The 17342-nt window shown below is 42.3% G+C and overlaps 1 protein-coding gene across 1 annotated transcript in view; it reads right to left on the bottom strand.

Moving 5' to 3' along the window:
* Positions 1 to 3715, bottom strand: part of TEC (tec protein tyrosine kinase) — a 43021-nt gene extending 39306 nt beyond the window's left edge. The window contains exon 1 of the mRNA XM_030947470.1: positions 3620 to 3715. The gene's annotated coding sequence lies outside the window, so the exon portion shown is untranslated. The remainder of the gene's footprint in view (positions 1 to 3619) is intronic.
* Positions 3716 to 17342: the final 13627 nt, after the last annotated feature.

Raw genomic sequence — 17342 nt, forward strand, 5'->3', positions numbered from 1 at the left:
GCATGAGCTTTACTGAACTGCCCAGAATACAGGACAGTCATGCAACCAAGAGGTGTCTTTTCAGCAATATCATTTCCTCCTAAATGTGTGGGTGTTGTCCGAACCCACGATAACTTCTAGGCGATGTCATTCTTCCTAAGAAAGGTAAACCCTGCCCATGATGGACAGATCTACTCCCAGGAGACTTCTGTAATTCTTCCCAAGATTTCACAACTCCATCTGAACACAGTGGCCACTTCACAGTACTTGTAAGAAATGGCTCTCTCTCCATCCCACCTCCATGCCCAGGAAATGCAGAAACTTGCTCCCCTCCCCACAAAGCACCTTCTGCAATGAGACTGTCATCACACTGGTATGTAGGTGCCTATCTATCTTTCAAAGTTTTAGCTCACATGTTGTTTTCCCTGACTCTGAATCATAGCCCGTGGGGCTGAGCCAGGCCGGGGGATGACTGAGAACTGCCAGCACTGTAATGGCCATGGGGCAGTGCTCAGTTCCCCAGTTCCTCTTCTGCCACACCAGACAAAGAGCAGACATGTCCACCCAAACACTCGTTTCCCTCGCTTGCACACTGTTTTCTATCCTAATGTCTTTTCCTTTAGAAAATACACTTAGAAAAACAGACCAGAAGCAGGAGAGCAGAATGTTCCTCTGTCTGAGGGCTGGAAGAGCAAACTAATGATTTGCTGCTAGAAGTAAACTGCTCCATTAACAAAAATACATTTCTTGGTGCCTGACTGACCATTTGGTAAAACACCGGTGCAATTTCATGGGTTTCTAGAGAGTTATGTCCCACTATATCAGTAATACCTCTAATGCCTAGTGCTGGCATGAAGTCCTGGCCAGGAGAATTAGGGTAAATTGGGCTGATCCCTCTGCAGAAAGGAGCAGACAGTGTAGTGAGAGTCTTTACCTTACATTTTACATAATGGAGAAAGCTATGGGTATCAGCAGGTCATTTCATGAACTTCATCACTCTAATTTCCATGGTGCAGCAACTGACTGACCATTGCCAACACTTTCCAGACAAGGTATCAGTAACTCTGTGCAAATAGATCCATCTAGATAATCATAAAAATATATGTAGCACAAATACAAATATATATTATATATGTCCTTCAGGAGCACATATGTAATTAGAAATATAAAAGGTCCGCCACCTCAGGCTTTCTTCATCATGGCAACCTGTACTCCTCTCTGTTTGAGTACTGTTTTCCATATTTTTCAGTTTTTATAGTTCCTTACACTATTTCTGCAAGAGAAGACTGCTACAACTGATTCTTTGGCATGCACAAATCTTCCTTTTTCAAAGAACAGTTCCAGGTTCAGCAGCAAGAAGGTAACAGGTTACTGAAAAAAGTCAAACTAAGCAAAAGTAGAAAAATATCTTAGACATCAATGGTTAACAAATGCTAAAGACTGTTTTCCATGACCTTTGCATTTACAGCAGGCAGCACAGACTTCTATTGTCTAAGAAACAGAAAATGTTTTGCATATTTGAGGTATAAATATTTGTATGAAACTTACACTATTTTGCACCTTATCTTGGGCATCCAGTTTATAAGCTAACACAACACAGAGGTAATCAAATCTACAACAAGTTGCACCTATATTTGGTGGGGGGGGAGACTTTTCTTGATGCTTCCCAGTAATTATATTAAATTAACCACTTCCCAGTTATTTTAACTTCATTACAGGTTATCACACACCATGGTGTTTCTGAATACAATGTTGTTTCAGGGCAAGATGAAAAAATATGGAGCTAATATTATTTTATCAGCTCTATTATTTTTCTCTCTTTTTATCTACTGTAGACAGCCTAGTGGATACACTACAATGCCAAATCCACAATGCCTTCAGCTAGGCATTAAAATGTGACTTAACTTAGGACATAGTTCAAACTATGTCCTAAATCAAATCACATTTTTCTGCCAGGATATGGAGCATAGTTCAAACTATGTCCTAAATCAAATCACATTTTTCTGCCAGGATATGGGCGCCTCACAGTAAATGGCTGTAAAATATTTCAAAGACTTTAAAAAGTCTATGTTAACATTAAAAATAAACCTGTTACTCCTATAAATTTTGAAGGGCTAATAAAAGCGGGTCTGGCAGTTGATAACCAGAGTTCCTCCAAGACAAAGGTGTAACTGCCAGTAGGGTTTTGATTTGCACACCTATGAGATTATCTTATCAAAACAAAAAATGTGCCAAACACAATCACGCTGCTCTGCTTTCAGTGGTTTCAGCAGGCAAGCTTGCACAGAAATCAACCATTTGGTTCAAAACAATCATAATATTCATTTAGAAATTTAGAGGAATGTATAAGGCACCCTTTCAATAAGAACTAAGTGCAGAGATAAATGTGATCATTTCATGATAAAATGTATTTCACAACAAATAAAACATAAAATAAACCCCAGAGAAACATAAAGCGTACCAGAGGAGAGTCTGATAGTAAATGGGCCCTTTCCTGCTGCAGTCCCCTTACAAACCATAACCACCAAATGACTGTAAGTAACTCCCTGTCTGGGAGCTTCCTCCCCACATACAAGAGCAGTACCCAGCAAACAAGACCAGGACACCTGAAGGGCCTCCTCTGCACAGGTGAAATGATCTGAGCAGCACAGCTGGTGTGCCAGAAGGAAAGAAAAGCACGTGCTTTCTGATAGCCCAAAATATCTAAACATTTATGTAACAGCAGTAAGTAATAACCCATCTTCCAGTCTCTGAAGAGTTCTGAGAAACTGAACAAAACATCATCTTCTGTCAAAGGTGAGACAGTCAGAATATCAGAAACACATACTCTGAAATGAAAACAAATGCTCCAGAAGCAATTACTCGCAAGACAGATTTTTGCCTGCATTTCTACTACAGTCAGTTTTTCCATCTATAAAAGGTATGTGTATTTGACGCATAAAACAACCCTGAGTTTTTCAGATTAGCATCTGTCATTTCAAGCTGGGAGCTCATGGCCATGCTGGTACTAAAAGTTCAGTTTAGAGCTCAAATAATTACCTGTTCCAACTTTTAAGGGTGCAGAAAGGAAGCCTGTGGAAAAGCACCACAGTCTTGTCACCTACTGAACAGCAGCAGGTGCGCTGTATCCCAGCACAAGGCTTTGTAAGAGCATGCACTGCCAACAAAGGGTAACCCGATGTGGGACGGAAAGCAGGAGGAATTATTAGGATAACTGAACTCAACAGAAGGCAATTCTTCCCTTGAGACGAGGCAAAACAGTCTTAGCAAAGTACAGTGGTTGCATGGAACTAAGACTCAGAGAAGAAAGTCACATAGACAAAGAAATACTCATCAGTGTTGCCTTTCCAATGGATTTGGCAGCCTGGGCCACAACCCCTTTATATCACACTGTTAGAGCAATTTTAAGCAAAGGTTTCAAAGCCGGCTTTTGTCACCGCTCCCGCTTAGGGCTGCTGTGACACCTGTACGCCGAGGCAGCGGCCCCGCGGCCCTGGCGGTGCTGCGCGCTCTGGGGCTCGGAGCGGCGGCAGGGGGGGCTCCGCGTCCCGCACCCCGGCAGCTCCCCGCGGCTGCCGGCGCTGGGGCAGCCCCGCTCCCTCAGCGGGCCGGCACCCCCGCCTTGCCTCACCTGCCCTACCTGCGTGTCCCGGCCGCCGTCGCGGAAGGAGTCCGGGCGCCGGCAGCGTGGAGGGCGGCGGAAGGAGGGAGGGAGGAAGGGAGAGAGAGAGAGGCACCGCACTGCCTCGCCCCGGCCCGGGAAGGCGGCACTTCTTTCTCCTCCTCCCGCCGAGCGCGGCTCCCCGCGGAGGAAGCAGCGGGGGCAACCCGAGGCGGCCCCGCTTGTCTGGGCGCCCTCCGCGCCCGGGGCGGGTGCGGCGCTGCGAGAGGCTGAACTGAGGTGTCCCACACCCACTAGATCCGTCGGGAGCTGCCTGGAATCCTGTCCGAGAAGTACAAGAAAAAGGCAAATTACATAACTCGGAGAAGGTTGCAAACGCTCCCTCAAAATCTATGTTCTTGGCCCCAGCTGGCTGTAAATTGTGTGAAAGCTGTGCTTTGACTACAGCATTTCTCTTACCAAACCACGGGGAGAATGGGTGCTCGCAGGGCTCCGGGATGGGCCGTGCTGTGGCGGTGGGCACAGCATTCCCCCATCCCCAGTGGGCTGTGCACCCCGAGGCTGCTCCTCTTCAATGCCCATCGCAGATCTGCTCATGTCCCAGTGCCCCCGGGCTTACAGTGCCTTCCTTCATAACTAACCATGCCAACAGTCACATCCAGCCACCTCAAACCCACAGCCAGAATAACTGAAGTGGCTTTTTGCGCCCCTCAAGTGCCTGTGTTGAACTTCAGAGTTCAGGGACTGTACTGAAATGGCACGTAGGCTCTTTTCTTTACCTCCTTTCCCGCTCTTAGCCCAGTCTGACCTACAGAAACTGTCACTGCAAAACCACATTGAAAGAAAAAGATCTTGTAAAGTTCAGTGGAAATACATCTCTCACATTTCAGTCAGCCTAGAGGAAAGCAAGCAGGGTCTATGCTGTTTGCAAGAGAATTGTTTTGTTGTGATTAGTGTGTAATGGCTGTATCAACACAGATGTCTTTCTGTTCAGCTCAGAGGAAATTACTTACCGAGCCTTTGTTTTCCCTTGAGGGATTTCCTCCAACTTACTTTGGCAGTGTGGCCATGTCTCCCATGCCTGTCACACTACTGCTGAGACCTGGGAGTCACAGGGCTGAATGCCTGGTGTGTGGGGCCTCTCTGTTTTAAATACACGGGCAGTCTCCTTGCGGCCACTTTATGATGACTAGTACCACCAGCCCATGTCACCACTGCCACTTCCCTCCACATCCACGCAGTTGTCGTAGCACACACTCAGGCTTCCATTCAGACACCCTTACCTACTGCCACTGACACGGTCAGTTTTGCAAACAGGCAACTGTTGCTTCACTTTTCAAGCGATGGCAGCTAAGTTTTCCTCACCCCCTCTGCTGCTGCTGTGGCACAGGGAAAGGGCAATAAAACCAAACAGTTGCTTAAAGGAGGAACTTGAAACAGCTTTGCCCTATATGGTGCCCTTTTTGAGCTCTAGAAAGAAGTGGCATCTAGCAGAGAACTAGATTATGTGTTATGCTGCACTGTGACTTAACCAGCAGCAGCTACATTACTCCTGAGGCTTCACTCCAGAGCTGCAGCAGAAGCAAAGGGACAGCAGGGCACATCTCTGTGGTTCAAAGCATGTGGCCATTGCCATGCTGAAGTTGTTCTTCTTACAACTATTGATCAAGGGTTAACTACTTTGATGTTGATCAGCCAAGAGACAGAGCATTTGTGGTAGATGTGTGGAGCACAAACTTGCTTGCAAACTTTGTGGAGTTTGCAGTGCTCAGTTCCCTTCCCGTGTTTTTCTACCGCAATGGCTGACAAAGGACGTCATCAGGATGGTGGAATCAAAGCAACTACAGGATGCCACTGCTTCTCAGGATTTTGCTGTACTACTAAGGAAAGACTAGTGGTGAAGAGTCCTTGCGGCAAAGTCTCCAGGAGGAAGTCTCACTTTGGGAAAGAGTGAGACTTATGAAATTTCAGGCCCACATAAAGTGCCAAAGAGAGAAAGACAAATACATAAGCTAGATGGCAACTTTAGTAGACCACATTTTCCAGCAGTTTTTCACTTTTGATGCTTCATCATCTCATGGTTCATGCCCATTTTCTCTTTGAAGCCAGTGTTGTTCTTTTGGGTGTGCTCTTGGGTTCAAAAAGCCACTCCGTAATATTTTTGGTCAGAGAGAGGCATGTCTACCAGTCCTTCAGTCACAGAGAGGCTCTTTTTCCTTTACATGCCTGTCAATTCCTCTTTGTCCCTTCATTTCTCAGAGGATTCTGCCAATTTAGTCACTGAGCATTTTCTTTGTTTATTTCTCTTCCCTCACTTGCTGTGGGCAGAGATAACACTCTTAAGAGGGAACCCTGTGAATGAGAGAAAAATTGCAGTCATTCTTCATTATCTGGTTTTCCTATCAGCAAATGTGTTGGTTTTCCTTTCTCCATAGCTTTGGCCCAGTTTTGAGAGATTTTGGGAGTGATAATTCCATTGTACCACTGAAAGTAACTAAACAGTGGAGTGTAATAGAGACCTACCATAAAATACTCTTTCTTGCAGTAAATATTGTTGTCTTGAAGGTGAAGGCCAGTTCAATGTCAGCCACTGGGTTGTGTTTTGTTGCAGTAAATGTGAGGATGTTTCCTAGCCGTGCCACAGTTTTGAGGAGACCTTGTGTCAAGAAGCAAAAGCACCATATCAACATAGCAACAGGTTTGGACACTGGTGCAGGGTACTATCAGCTATGTCATGTCTGTTATAGACAAATGCCACCCTAGGGAAAGGTGCTTGCCCAGTGGGGTTATGGAACAGATCATGTTGAGTGTGATCACAAGGCACATACAGGACAACCAGGGGATCAGGCCCAGCCAGCACAGGTTTAGGAAGGGCAGGTCCTGCCTGACCAACCTGATCTCCCATTTATGACCAGGTGACCCATCAGGTGGATGGGAAGGGCTGTGGATGTAGTCTGCCTGGACTTCAGCAAAGCCTTTGATACTGTCTCCCATGGCATCCTCCAGGAAAAGTAGGCAGCTGATGGCTTGGATGGGTGCACTCTTTGTCAAAAACTGTATGGACAGCTGGGCCCAGAGAGTGAATGGTGTCACATCCAGCTGGTGGCAGTCCTTAGTGGTGTTTGCCAGGGCTCAGTACTGGGCCCAGTCCTGTTCCATATCTTTATCAGTTATCTGGATGAGGGATTCAAGTGCACCCTCAGCAAATCATGGATTACACCAGGCTAGGTGGCAGTTGATCAGCTGGACGGCAGGAAGGCTCTGCAGAGGGATCTGGACAGGCTGGATCAATGGGCTAAGAACAGCAGTGTGAGGTTCAACAAGACCAAGTGGTGGGTGCAGCACCTTGGTCACAACAACAGTGACCCCTGCAGTGCTACAGGCTGGGGGAAGAGTGTCAGGAAAGCTGCCCAGCAGAAAAGGACCTGGGGGTGCTGGTCAGCAGCAGCTGAACATGAGCCACATGTGCCCAGGTGGCCAAGAATGTCAATGGCATCCTGGCCTGTGTAAGTGATAGTGTGGCCAGCAGGACCAGGGCAGTGATTGTCCCCTGTACTGGTGAGGCTGCATCTCAAATCCTGTGTCCAGTTCTGAGCCCCTCACGAGAAGGACATTGAGGTGCTGCAGCGAGTCCAGAGAAGGGCAATGGAGCTGGTGAAGGGTCTGGAGAACAAGTCCTATGAGGAGTGGCTGAGGGAGCTGGGGGTGTTTAGCCTGGAGAAAAGGAGGCTTGGGGTGGACCTTATTGCCCCCCACAACTCCCTGGAAGGAAGCAGTAGTTGGGTAGGGATTGATTTTTTCTCCCAGGTAACAAGTGGCAGGATGAGAGGACATAGCCTCAAGTTATGCCAGAAGAGGTTCAGGCTGGACATTAGGAGGAATTTTGTCAATGAAAGGGTGTCAGTTATTGGAATGGGCTGTCCATGTAGGAGGTGGAGTCATCATCCCTGGAGGTGCTCAAGAAATGACTGTTTGTGGCACCTGATGCCATGGTCTAGTCAACAAGGTGGTGACTGGTCAAAGATTGAACTTTATGATCTCAGAGGTGTTTTCCAACCTAAATGATTCTGTGATTCTTTGATTTACAAGATATTGTAGTCTCAACAGGAAGGTACAGTCAAAATACCAAGCAGTTTTGAAAGCACTCTAGAATACAGGGAATCTGGGGTTTTACCCACAGCTTTAGAATATTATAGCAATTTTCATTATAAACATTGCCCAGCACAACATGAAATATCTGTGCACAAGCTATGTGCACAAACAAAACATATAACCACGTAACAAAACATTTGTTTTGTTACGTTGTTATAATCTAGATTTATGGAACAGCAATTATCTATATGTATCACTTGTCCTTTCCTTGATCACCATCTCCTCTGAAAAGTCCCATCTAGGAACTTCCCTTTCTGGACTAGGAAGCCAGTGTTTCCAAGTGGGAGGATATAGCTTTTACTGCTGGGTGGCTGGGAAGGGCCAGGCCCTGACCTACCATGGTTATAACCTTCGCTGGTCTAGCTTGGATTAATCTTCTTGGGGATGCAGGGTGATTTCCACCATGGTAACTTTTTATCCTTTCAGTGTGAACTGTTGTCAGTTGATGCCAGATTTTCCTTTGGCATGCAGCTGTGTCACCCGACATTTTGGGATTTTCATATCCACAGTCTAGCAGGAGTCACAAATGAATGCTAACTCCATGTAGGAAAAAGAAACGGGGGAAATAGTTTATCAAACACTCAGGTTATTGATATGCCAGGAGTAAAACCCACAAGATTTTGCAAGGAACACTAATATAAGTTACTGATTTAACAAAAGGTAAAAGAAGTGTGTATCAGGCTAAATTAGCCTTCAAAAATCCATAGACCTCTCTAAAGCTACCAGACCTATAAACTTGCAAAGAGTTTGCAAGATTTCTTTAGTAAGTGGTGGGCCTGCTTGACCACAATGTTTGGTAAAATCATATAACCACACACATTTGTCAAACCTTTCTTTCCTCTTTCTCTATGCTATGGTGTACTGCTGCAGTGCAACTTGCCACAAACAAAGGAGTTAGTTATTAAAAACAGGGCCCTGTTCAGCACAGTGCAGCCTGATTTGAGTGGCGGCTTGATGTGCTAATGTAATAACATGACAGGAAAGTAACGTGAACATATAACATGGAAGAGAACATAAAGAGTCTTCATTTAGTTGCACATTTTACCTGGCATCCAGGGTCAGAACAGTAGTGCTAAGGAGTACACCGAAATTCTTTGCCAGTCCTGGTACAAAGAACAGCTGTCTAAAAAGACAAGGATGTGGATTAGTATGCTGAGATGTTCAGATCTGGTGATTGTCAGTTTGTGCTCTCCGAGTCTCTAGATACTTCTCAGAGGACCCCTAGGAAGTAACCAAGAAGGACCACAGTAGGATTCACTCTCTAAGGATCTTTAGATCTGAAAACTACTGCCCTGCCAGCTAACGTAGTCAGTGTGAACTGTCTGAAGCATGCAGCTACCAGGAGCTGTGGGCAAAGACTGTCTAGGTGACACTGCAGGGCAGCCTCAGACACTGTGATAACATCATATGTGGCTTAGCATATGCTGCTGCTAAGGAAACAGTAAGTCTGCTTGAAGAGCCAACTCAGATTTCAAAAGCAAGTTTAGCCTTTAGATATGGGTGGCAAAGCAAAATTTAACCAATTAATATGGGTGATCAGTGAACAGAATCTGAGCTCAGCAAAACTGGGATTTCACATCTGACTTTAGTGGCGTTACACCAAGTTTACAGGGAAAATGCTGAAAGGAAATGTTGTGTCAAGATGTGATCTGTTGAACTGGAATATATTATGGAAAAGTAGGTGTCAATGCATAATTTTAGCTTGTATATAAAGTATTATGTAAGACTGAGTAAGGTTAGAAAGCAAAGCAAAAATGCAAACAACTTTTCTCTCTCAAGAAACCTCCATTTCTGAGAGGGTTGTATTACTGTATATATAACCATGTTACACTGATTTAATTATAAGAAGCAGCTGAACCACATTGATTAGAAGGCTATCACGCAAAATCCCCAAGAGAAGGTCAGATTCTGATTGTGATATTATCATAGCTGTGTTCCTAGTTAAATTATTCTGAATTTACAGGTAGGTCAGACTATGGTTTTACTTATGGAGCTTTAGTGTATTTGGCATTCCCTAACACAATTCCAAAATAAAATATACCATGCATCCAGTTGACAATAAAAGTTCACTTCAACAAATAGAATCAGTAGTATGGCAGTAGCCTTCAGTCCAAGCATGACTCTAATTTCTGCCCTTATCAGGCTGGCATCCCAGTAATGACAATTCAGAGTAAATCCACTGTGATAATCTCATACATGACCTTACTACTATTTTAGAGTGAATTTGACATTCTACACTCCCTCTAAAACCCATTTTCCAGCCTTCATTGACAGACACTAATGTTACAAACTTTCAAAACAGTTGCAGCAAGTAACATTTGTTTTGTTATTAAAGAATTTGCAACTTCATGTTAGAAAGTTTTATTTAACTGATGATCACTTTTCAAGTTATATTTACTGATTAAATGAAGTAGGGACATAAAATATAATTTTTTTTCCTAATTCAACCCCTGTGAATGTGCATTGCTGTGAATAAAGCTGAGTGAAGATAAATGTTGCATCCTTCACAATGTCATGTCTACAGCTATGGTCTTGCTGAAAAAATTGCCTTCATTGTTCCTAAAAGGCGTTAATATTGAAGTATAGAAAGAGTTAGGGACCCTCAAGTGTCATAAAGAGGGAATTTCCACACTTCATTGCTGTTTCCTTGCAACCTCCTGAAGGTACAGTCCAACATTCCAGCAATTTTTCAAGTCCAACATGGTCTGCAGATATGGTGTTTAACAGGTGTATGTGTATGTGCATGTATAAACACAGAGATAAACACACGGGCATGGTTGCTCACACACACACACTATTAGCAAATACACCTAAAGAAAGACAAGTTAAAACAACACAATATGGTTCATCACTTTGAAATATGGCAATATGAACAGACCATAACCCTAGTCTTCCCAAATCAACACTCCTCTCTGCTTCATTGGACATTGTCATAAATCCAATATTTTCAGAGAACTATTTAGCTATTTACTTATTTCTTTGGAAAAAAAACATTAATTGTCAAGAGCACTAAAAGCTTTGGGTTTTTTTTAATAATAATTAGATTCCTTGGACAAACCCTAATGTTTTTCTCAAAATTTTCTTGCCAAAATGCTTTTGAGAAAGGAAGAAGTCTTTAGGTCTCTTGCCTCGTGTGTTTCTTTGTTCTAATAGCCAGGCCTGCCACTAGCAGGAGATGCCTGTGCCATGACTGTGAGTGGGCTGACACATTGCTATCTACCCTCACATTTGGCTTGCAAACAATACCAGGAACTGAGCCCATAGAAAATATCTCACTCTCACCAGCCTGCCACATTGTTTGAGCTGGGAAATTGAGACAAACTGCTACATTCTCAGTTAAAAATAAGAGACCTTTGAATTTTCCCTGTACTCTGATCTTTCCACTAAGGGTTGACTTTTGTCATTTTGGCACATCTCCTGAGGTCTGAATAGAGCTTAGCTTTTATGTAGGGCTTTCTGTACTTAAAGAATTGTGCAGCAGTGGAACAGGTTCAGACCTGTTAACAGAGGAAGTGCAAAATATATTTTATTGAACCAGACACCAGCATCCTACTGTGCCCTAATGTGCAGCTTTGGTTGTGATGGGGGAAGATGTCTTAGCCCAAGACAGTTCCCTTCTCCTGGAGAAAGCCTAAATGTGGCTCATATTTAGCCCTAGAGCGCCACTGACTTCAGCCACACTTGGGCTGAATCTGTTCCATGTATTCTTTTGATTTTGCATCCTCCATCAATCCCTCATGACAAGTGACTCAGCCTTTCCACCAAGGAACAAAGGCATTTAGAAGGTTACAGCTCATTCCAAAGATTGTTTCAAGATGAAAATGATAAAATCAGTTAAACTGCATGTGTACAAAGTACAATACTGCAAGGAGCCAGGGATTTTTACAGAGAAGGATACATACAGAAGGTAACTTCTAATAAAATGTACATGTTCTGCTGTGCTTATTATTGTCAAGCCCTCAATAAACAGATTTTTATGATGGTAACTACATATTCAGCTATTATATCTCCTTTTTAATTTTGGGAGAGAAATATAATTGTTTAAAAGTATTAAAAATTTGATATTCTACCTGGCACCAAGGTAGAATATTTCTATTGCTATTTTACTTATCATATTCTAATACCTCAGCTTAACATTTTGATTGAAGTCAAATACATACACACACACAGAGAAATACATGTCAGTGAACACTTGCAACATGGTATGTGTACTGACACTCATAATTATTACATGCATTAACAAAACCCAACACTAAATCTTGTAATTTTGCAACTTACCTGAATTACAAAGGCACCCAAGGGATACTGATGCTACAAGTTTTTAATTCCCACTGATAATAGGAATAAATAGGGAGTATAAGATCAGGTTTTGGTTATAGTAAACCATCAATGCATGGCTTATTCATGTATTGTTTGCACTGGGAATGTTCAGACTGTGTAGAACTGCAACTTGAATGTGGAGGAAGCTGGAAAACCTGCTCATGGGGCACTGTTCTTTGACTTGCATAGTTCTTCCTCCCCAGTGTTTACCCTTGTTGCTGTCTAAAATCACATCTGGTTTCATCTGGGTGAGCCAAACAAGACACCTCCTGACCTATACTTAAGGTATCACTATTTCCTTGGCCATTTTAAGGTTCTGTCTCCTAAACTTCTCTGAGTGTATTTTAATGTTTCTTCACTGTGACATGTTCTGAGTAATCTCCATAAGGTCTCAGCTTAAACAGTTTCAAAAATATTTCGAGCCAGGCTTTTCTCTTCATTTTTATTCAGCAGCTCATAAACCTGTAGTTACTGAAGAAATTCCTCCTACTCTTTTAAGTACCTTGCCTTTGTTGCCTTAGACTTCTGTTAATTAAGACTTTGTTTTATGGCAGTTCAGTCCAGATATTTTATTTTGGTCACAAGTGTATTTCATTAATTAGTTCTTGTCTTTGGACATAACCATTAACAGAAATAATAAATGCACCAGTCCCTAATCCAGTTACATAAACCATCCACTATAGCCAGGGCAGTTTCCTTGAAGTACAGTAATTGCTGTTGCTCATTGGCTGGTTTCTTTCCTCTGATTTTCCTGCATCATCACACTGATTTCCATATAACACCATGTCAGTCACTTTACTGAAATCAATATGGATTTGCTTTATTGCAGTTGTCTAAAAACATTGTGTATTTTAGCAAATAAAAATACAAGTTGATCTGTCACAATCTATCTTTGGCAACTGTTTCCAATTTTTATCTGCTTTCATAGCTGTTTTTTTCACAAAAACGTTGAGTCTTTACAGACAACTGAAATCATCACAATGCACTTTGGTGCATCACTTTTTTTCCCTTAAATACTACTACTTCACTTTTTAGTCTTTTAATCATACGGCATTGTTTTCTGTTTCAGTAAAACCCTTACTGCTGGATTTATTATCTCTGCTACTGAGCCTCCTTGACAGGCAAGCTCTCTTCCCTTCATTTTCACCTCACACATAATTTCTTTCCACACCCATTCTCATGAACTTCTTTGGGTTTAGCTCTGTGCACTTCAGCATTATCATTACTCATGCTGAGCCAAATAATCAAGTAGTTTGGGGTGGGACCTTAATTATCTTTAATTGTAACCACATCCATGATTTATAAGGCATCCACTCCTTCTTTGTTGTTTATATGGCCAAGGTACCTTTTACTATTTGCTTAAATTTCTTTTGCAGCCTCTTCCTAAGCTTGACTTTTGACATTTTCACATGCCTTTTGTCTGGCAAGACATTTTTTCATTTTCTGTTCCTTGTAGACTCACTCTTTACATTATAAAGTTCAGGGTTTCCCAGTTAATTGTGAATGGAGCTATTTCCATATTTGTTTCCCTTTGGGATACATGCTGAAGATAATTTCTGGAGCGCTTGGGCTTAAAGGAATTCCAGTTGCCTTCCACAGTTATCTGACTGAGCCATTCTGGCTTCAAATCAGCTGAGTAGCACAAATATTTTTAAATTAATAATTCAGCTAGTTATATTCTGCAGAGCTTGACTTACCCTTGAGTAGTTCTATTAGGTGTACTAGAGAAAAACAAAGCACGTAAAAAACAGAAGTTGGAGCAAAACTGCTCCAAACTAAGATCTTAAAATCTAAACGGAATAATAACAGAAACAGAAGAAATACAAATACATTATACATGCAGGAGCATGAATAATGACACAGACCATTTTATCAGGCTGGTTTTTCTAATTTTTAGTAGTCTCTAAAATGTCTGTAAAATAAAGCAAAACCAGAGGAAAATAAATAAGATTTGTGGTACTGTATACCTTAAAGGATGATCTTGCTGTTGTAGTCATTACTGAAATAGAAAAAAATCCCAGTCTGCTTGGTGAATGTTGTGATAATATTAGAAGGGAAGCAAATAATTCAGTAGGGAAATAATGGAATACATTTGTCCTGATTTTTTTTTACATCAAATTGTTTATCAAGATCCACCTGCAGTTGAGCAGCTGAATCTCTGTATCAAGCCTACGGACTTATGGTGAGTGACCTGTCATATCAAGACCAGACTACTTTCCTTTGACTTTGCTGAGAGCCACGATGAGAGGGCCATTTGTCTGCAAGCCCTTCCAAGGAGTCTCCTGCCCCCCTTCCTGGACAGCCTGCTCTTGTATTCCAGTGTGATTTATAAACAATATTTTCCCAATTTGCTTCTCATTTACAAACCCTATAATATTCTTGCAGTGGGAAATGTAATGATAGTCCTTCTTGTGGACTTCAGCAAAAAGGTATGCATTTAATTAGGCCCTGGAAAACATGCTTTGGGAAACAAATTAATTTTAATTTTCGTTTTCCCTGCAGGGTCTTTCCTTTCACTTGTCCTTGCTGATAGAGGGCACAGTGACTAACTCAGCTCCTCACTGAGGTTAGCTCATTTACTTGAGCAGCAGGGACCACAGAGGGAATGTTTTAGCCAGTCCTATGAATTATTTGTTATTTTACCCCTGCTGGGTAAAATCAGCCCTCATTTGATATATAAAAAAAATTACCATACAAGAATCGAAAAGAAAACGTCATGACACTGCATTAAATAATACAGGTCTTGAAGAAAAGAAGATCAGTAAGTGCTAGGACTGATTACGCCATAGGATTTCCTTCATGGCATCCTGCAAATACAGGGAACTCCTTCCACTGTGGAATGTGCAGGGTGTCCTCTCCAAGTGCTCCCAAAATGAGGGCAGGAAAATGTCAGTGCAGAGGCCAGGGCACACACACACACCTGTGCTACCTCCTCACTGCACAGGGACGGCAAGAGCCGTCCCACGAGAAACTCTCCGCACACATTTGTCCCCTCTCTGAGCCACCTCCTCAGGAGTGAGCCCTGGGCCACCAAAGCCATGACCGAGGTGTCTTGCCCTCAAGACCTCTGAGAGAGGGTGGCAGGAGTCCCGGGGCACCAGCTTCTCCCTGGGAACGCTCCGGTTACAGGCTCAGACTCAGGCACAACGTGGTGTCACTAGATGGCGATGGATACCTTCGATACTGTGCAAAATAGCCAAAAGCTTTCTCAAAAGAGAACAGGGAAGAGAAAAAAAGATCAGAAGTTGCATTATACAGTGATATGCCACATCTCAAATAACATATTCTCGTTTTCTCTCCAGACTCAAGTACCAACGTAGTATCTTAGGCTTCTTTGGTAATTCTTTTGTTTGCATACAGTATCTTGGTTACTTATGGTCACACATTTTCCTTTCTTGATTGCAAACCTCAATTACTTTTGTCAGCATTAGCATACTGTTTTCAGACAGAGGCAGAGCCTTGTTAAATACAAGCCATTAATAAATCGAGCATAAACCTAATTTAATTGCAAAGTTTTGTCTATGCAATGTGAATACCCTCTCTCTCCTATTCAATAACATTTTTTTCTGCAAATCTAAGCAAAAAGACATTTAAAACATACTACCTTTTCCCGCATGCAGCATTTCAAACTTTCAACACATTTGAAGGTTCCTGACTTTCCAAGTACTTTGCATTCTGAAGATTTGGTGCTTTATCACGCTAAAAAGTGCAGAGGGAAAACTGTTCTAAAAACTTCTTGAGTGCAATGAAGTCTTCTTCCTTCCAGCCTTGGCCTGTTAATAAAGCCATGTTGGGAGAGCAAATTTAGGAACTTTTCTTTGAATGACAGAACAGAAGATTGCTTCATATGGGTGGAGACATGTAAGGTTTCACTCACTGTTACCCAAGCGATTAAAATCACTGCACTCGCAACTGAACATCAATCATGAATCTTCTTGACAACAAAAAATCCTTTCCCAATGTTCTGAGTCACCACAATGTCAATTCAATTTCCATGTCACCACAGCATTTAAAGTGTGTTGAACTCAGCAGTTTTTTAAAGAGCAACTAAGCTATTTCCAAGTGATTGATAAACATGAAATACTGGTAGCTAATGCCATGACAAAACTGAATTCCTTTCCTTTCCTTTCCTTTCCTTTCCTTTCCTTTCCTTTCCTTTCCTTTCCTTTCCTTTCCTTTCCTTTCCTTTCCTTTCCTTTCCTTTCCTTTCCTTTCCTTTCCTTTCCTTTCCTTTCCTTTCCTTTCCTTCCCTTCCCTTCCCTTCCCTTCCCTTCCCTTCCCTTCCCTTCCCTTCCCTTCCCTTCCCTTCCCTTCCCTTCCCTTCCCTTCCCTTCCCTTCCCTTCCCTTCCCTTCCTTCCTTCCTTCCTTCCTTCCTTCCTTCCTTCCTTCCTTCCTTCCTTCCTTCCTTCCTTCCTTCCATCTCTTTCTTCTCCTCAAATTATATTGTAAGCAGACTAAAAAATTCCAATCAATGCCTTAGCAAGTATCTTGTCTGTCTAAATAATTTCAATTTGGCTAGGTTTAAGCTTGCTCAGCTAAATTTTGTTATGTGCCTTGTAACTTGATAAGGAGAACAACATACTGATCATGGGTCTATCATCCACGATACTGTCAGCAGAAAACACTTTAAAAAAATTATTTATAAAGACTTTTGAAGTGTATTTATGCAGAGCTCACTGCTAAAGTTTTTAGGGGATGGGTACTGCAGATGTGTGCAGAGACACTGACTACATTCTTTAGTTTCCAAACTCCAATCTAAAGGGCTAAACATTGTTGGTGCTGTCTCACCACTGACGAGCCTGATGTACTCAGAGGTGTCTTTTATAAATAACTGAAGTTACAATGTCGGTTCTTTTTGTGGAACCAGAGTAACAGTTCTGACTTTAATTCTGAAAGGAACATATTATGACAGGAACATGCTTCTTCCACTCTGTATTCAATGTCTGCACGTGCTATATAGTGTAATGATAAACAATACTTTATATTTTGTCAAAGGTTTAGCTAAACACTGCCTAACACACACATGTGTGGGCCTGCTGAACACCTCCTTTTAGAAGTCTGGCAGGCAACAACCCTTCTGCAGGAGAATAAACAAAGCGGCTTAAAAATCAGTCCAATTTTCCAGATATCAAGTTAAATATTTACAACAAATGTTAACTTCCCACCATGCATCTGCCCATCTTCATGTACTATTCCCCATGAGGGACTGTCCTCCCAGGTGACAAGTGAAATCAAGGTTTCAAAGTCAGATTCTAACAGTTTTGACAG

Source organism: Camarhynchus parvulus, chromosome 4, assembly GCF_901933205.1.
Source record: "Camarhynchus parvulus chromosome 4, STF_HiC, whole genome shotgun sequence".
Lineage (NCBI taxonomy): Eukaryota > Metazoa > Chordata > Aves > Passeriformes > Thraupidae > Camarhynchus > Camarhynchus parvulus.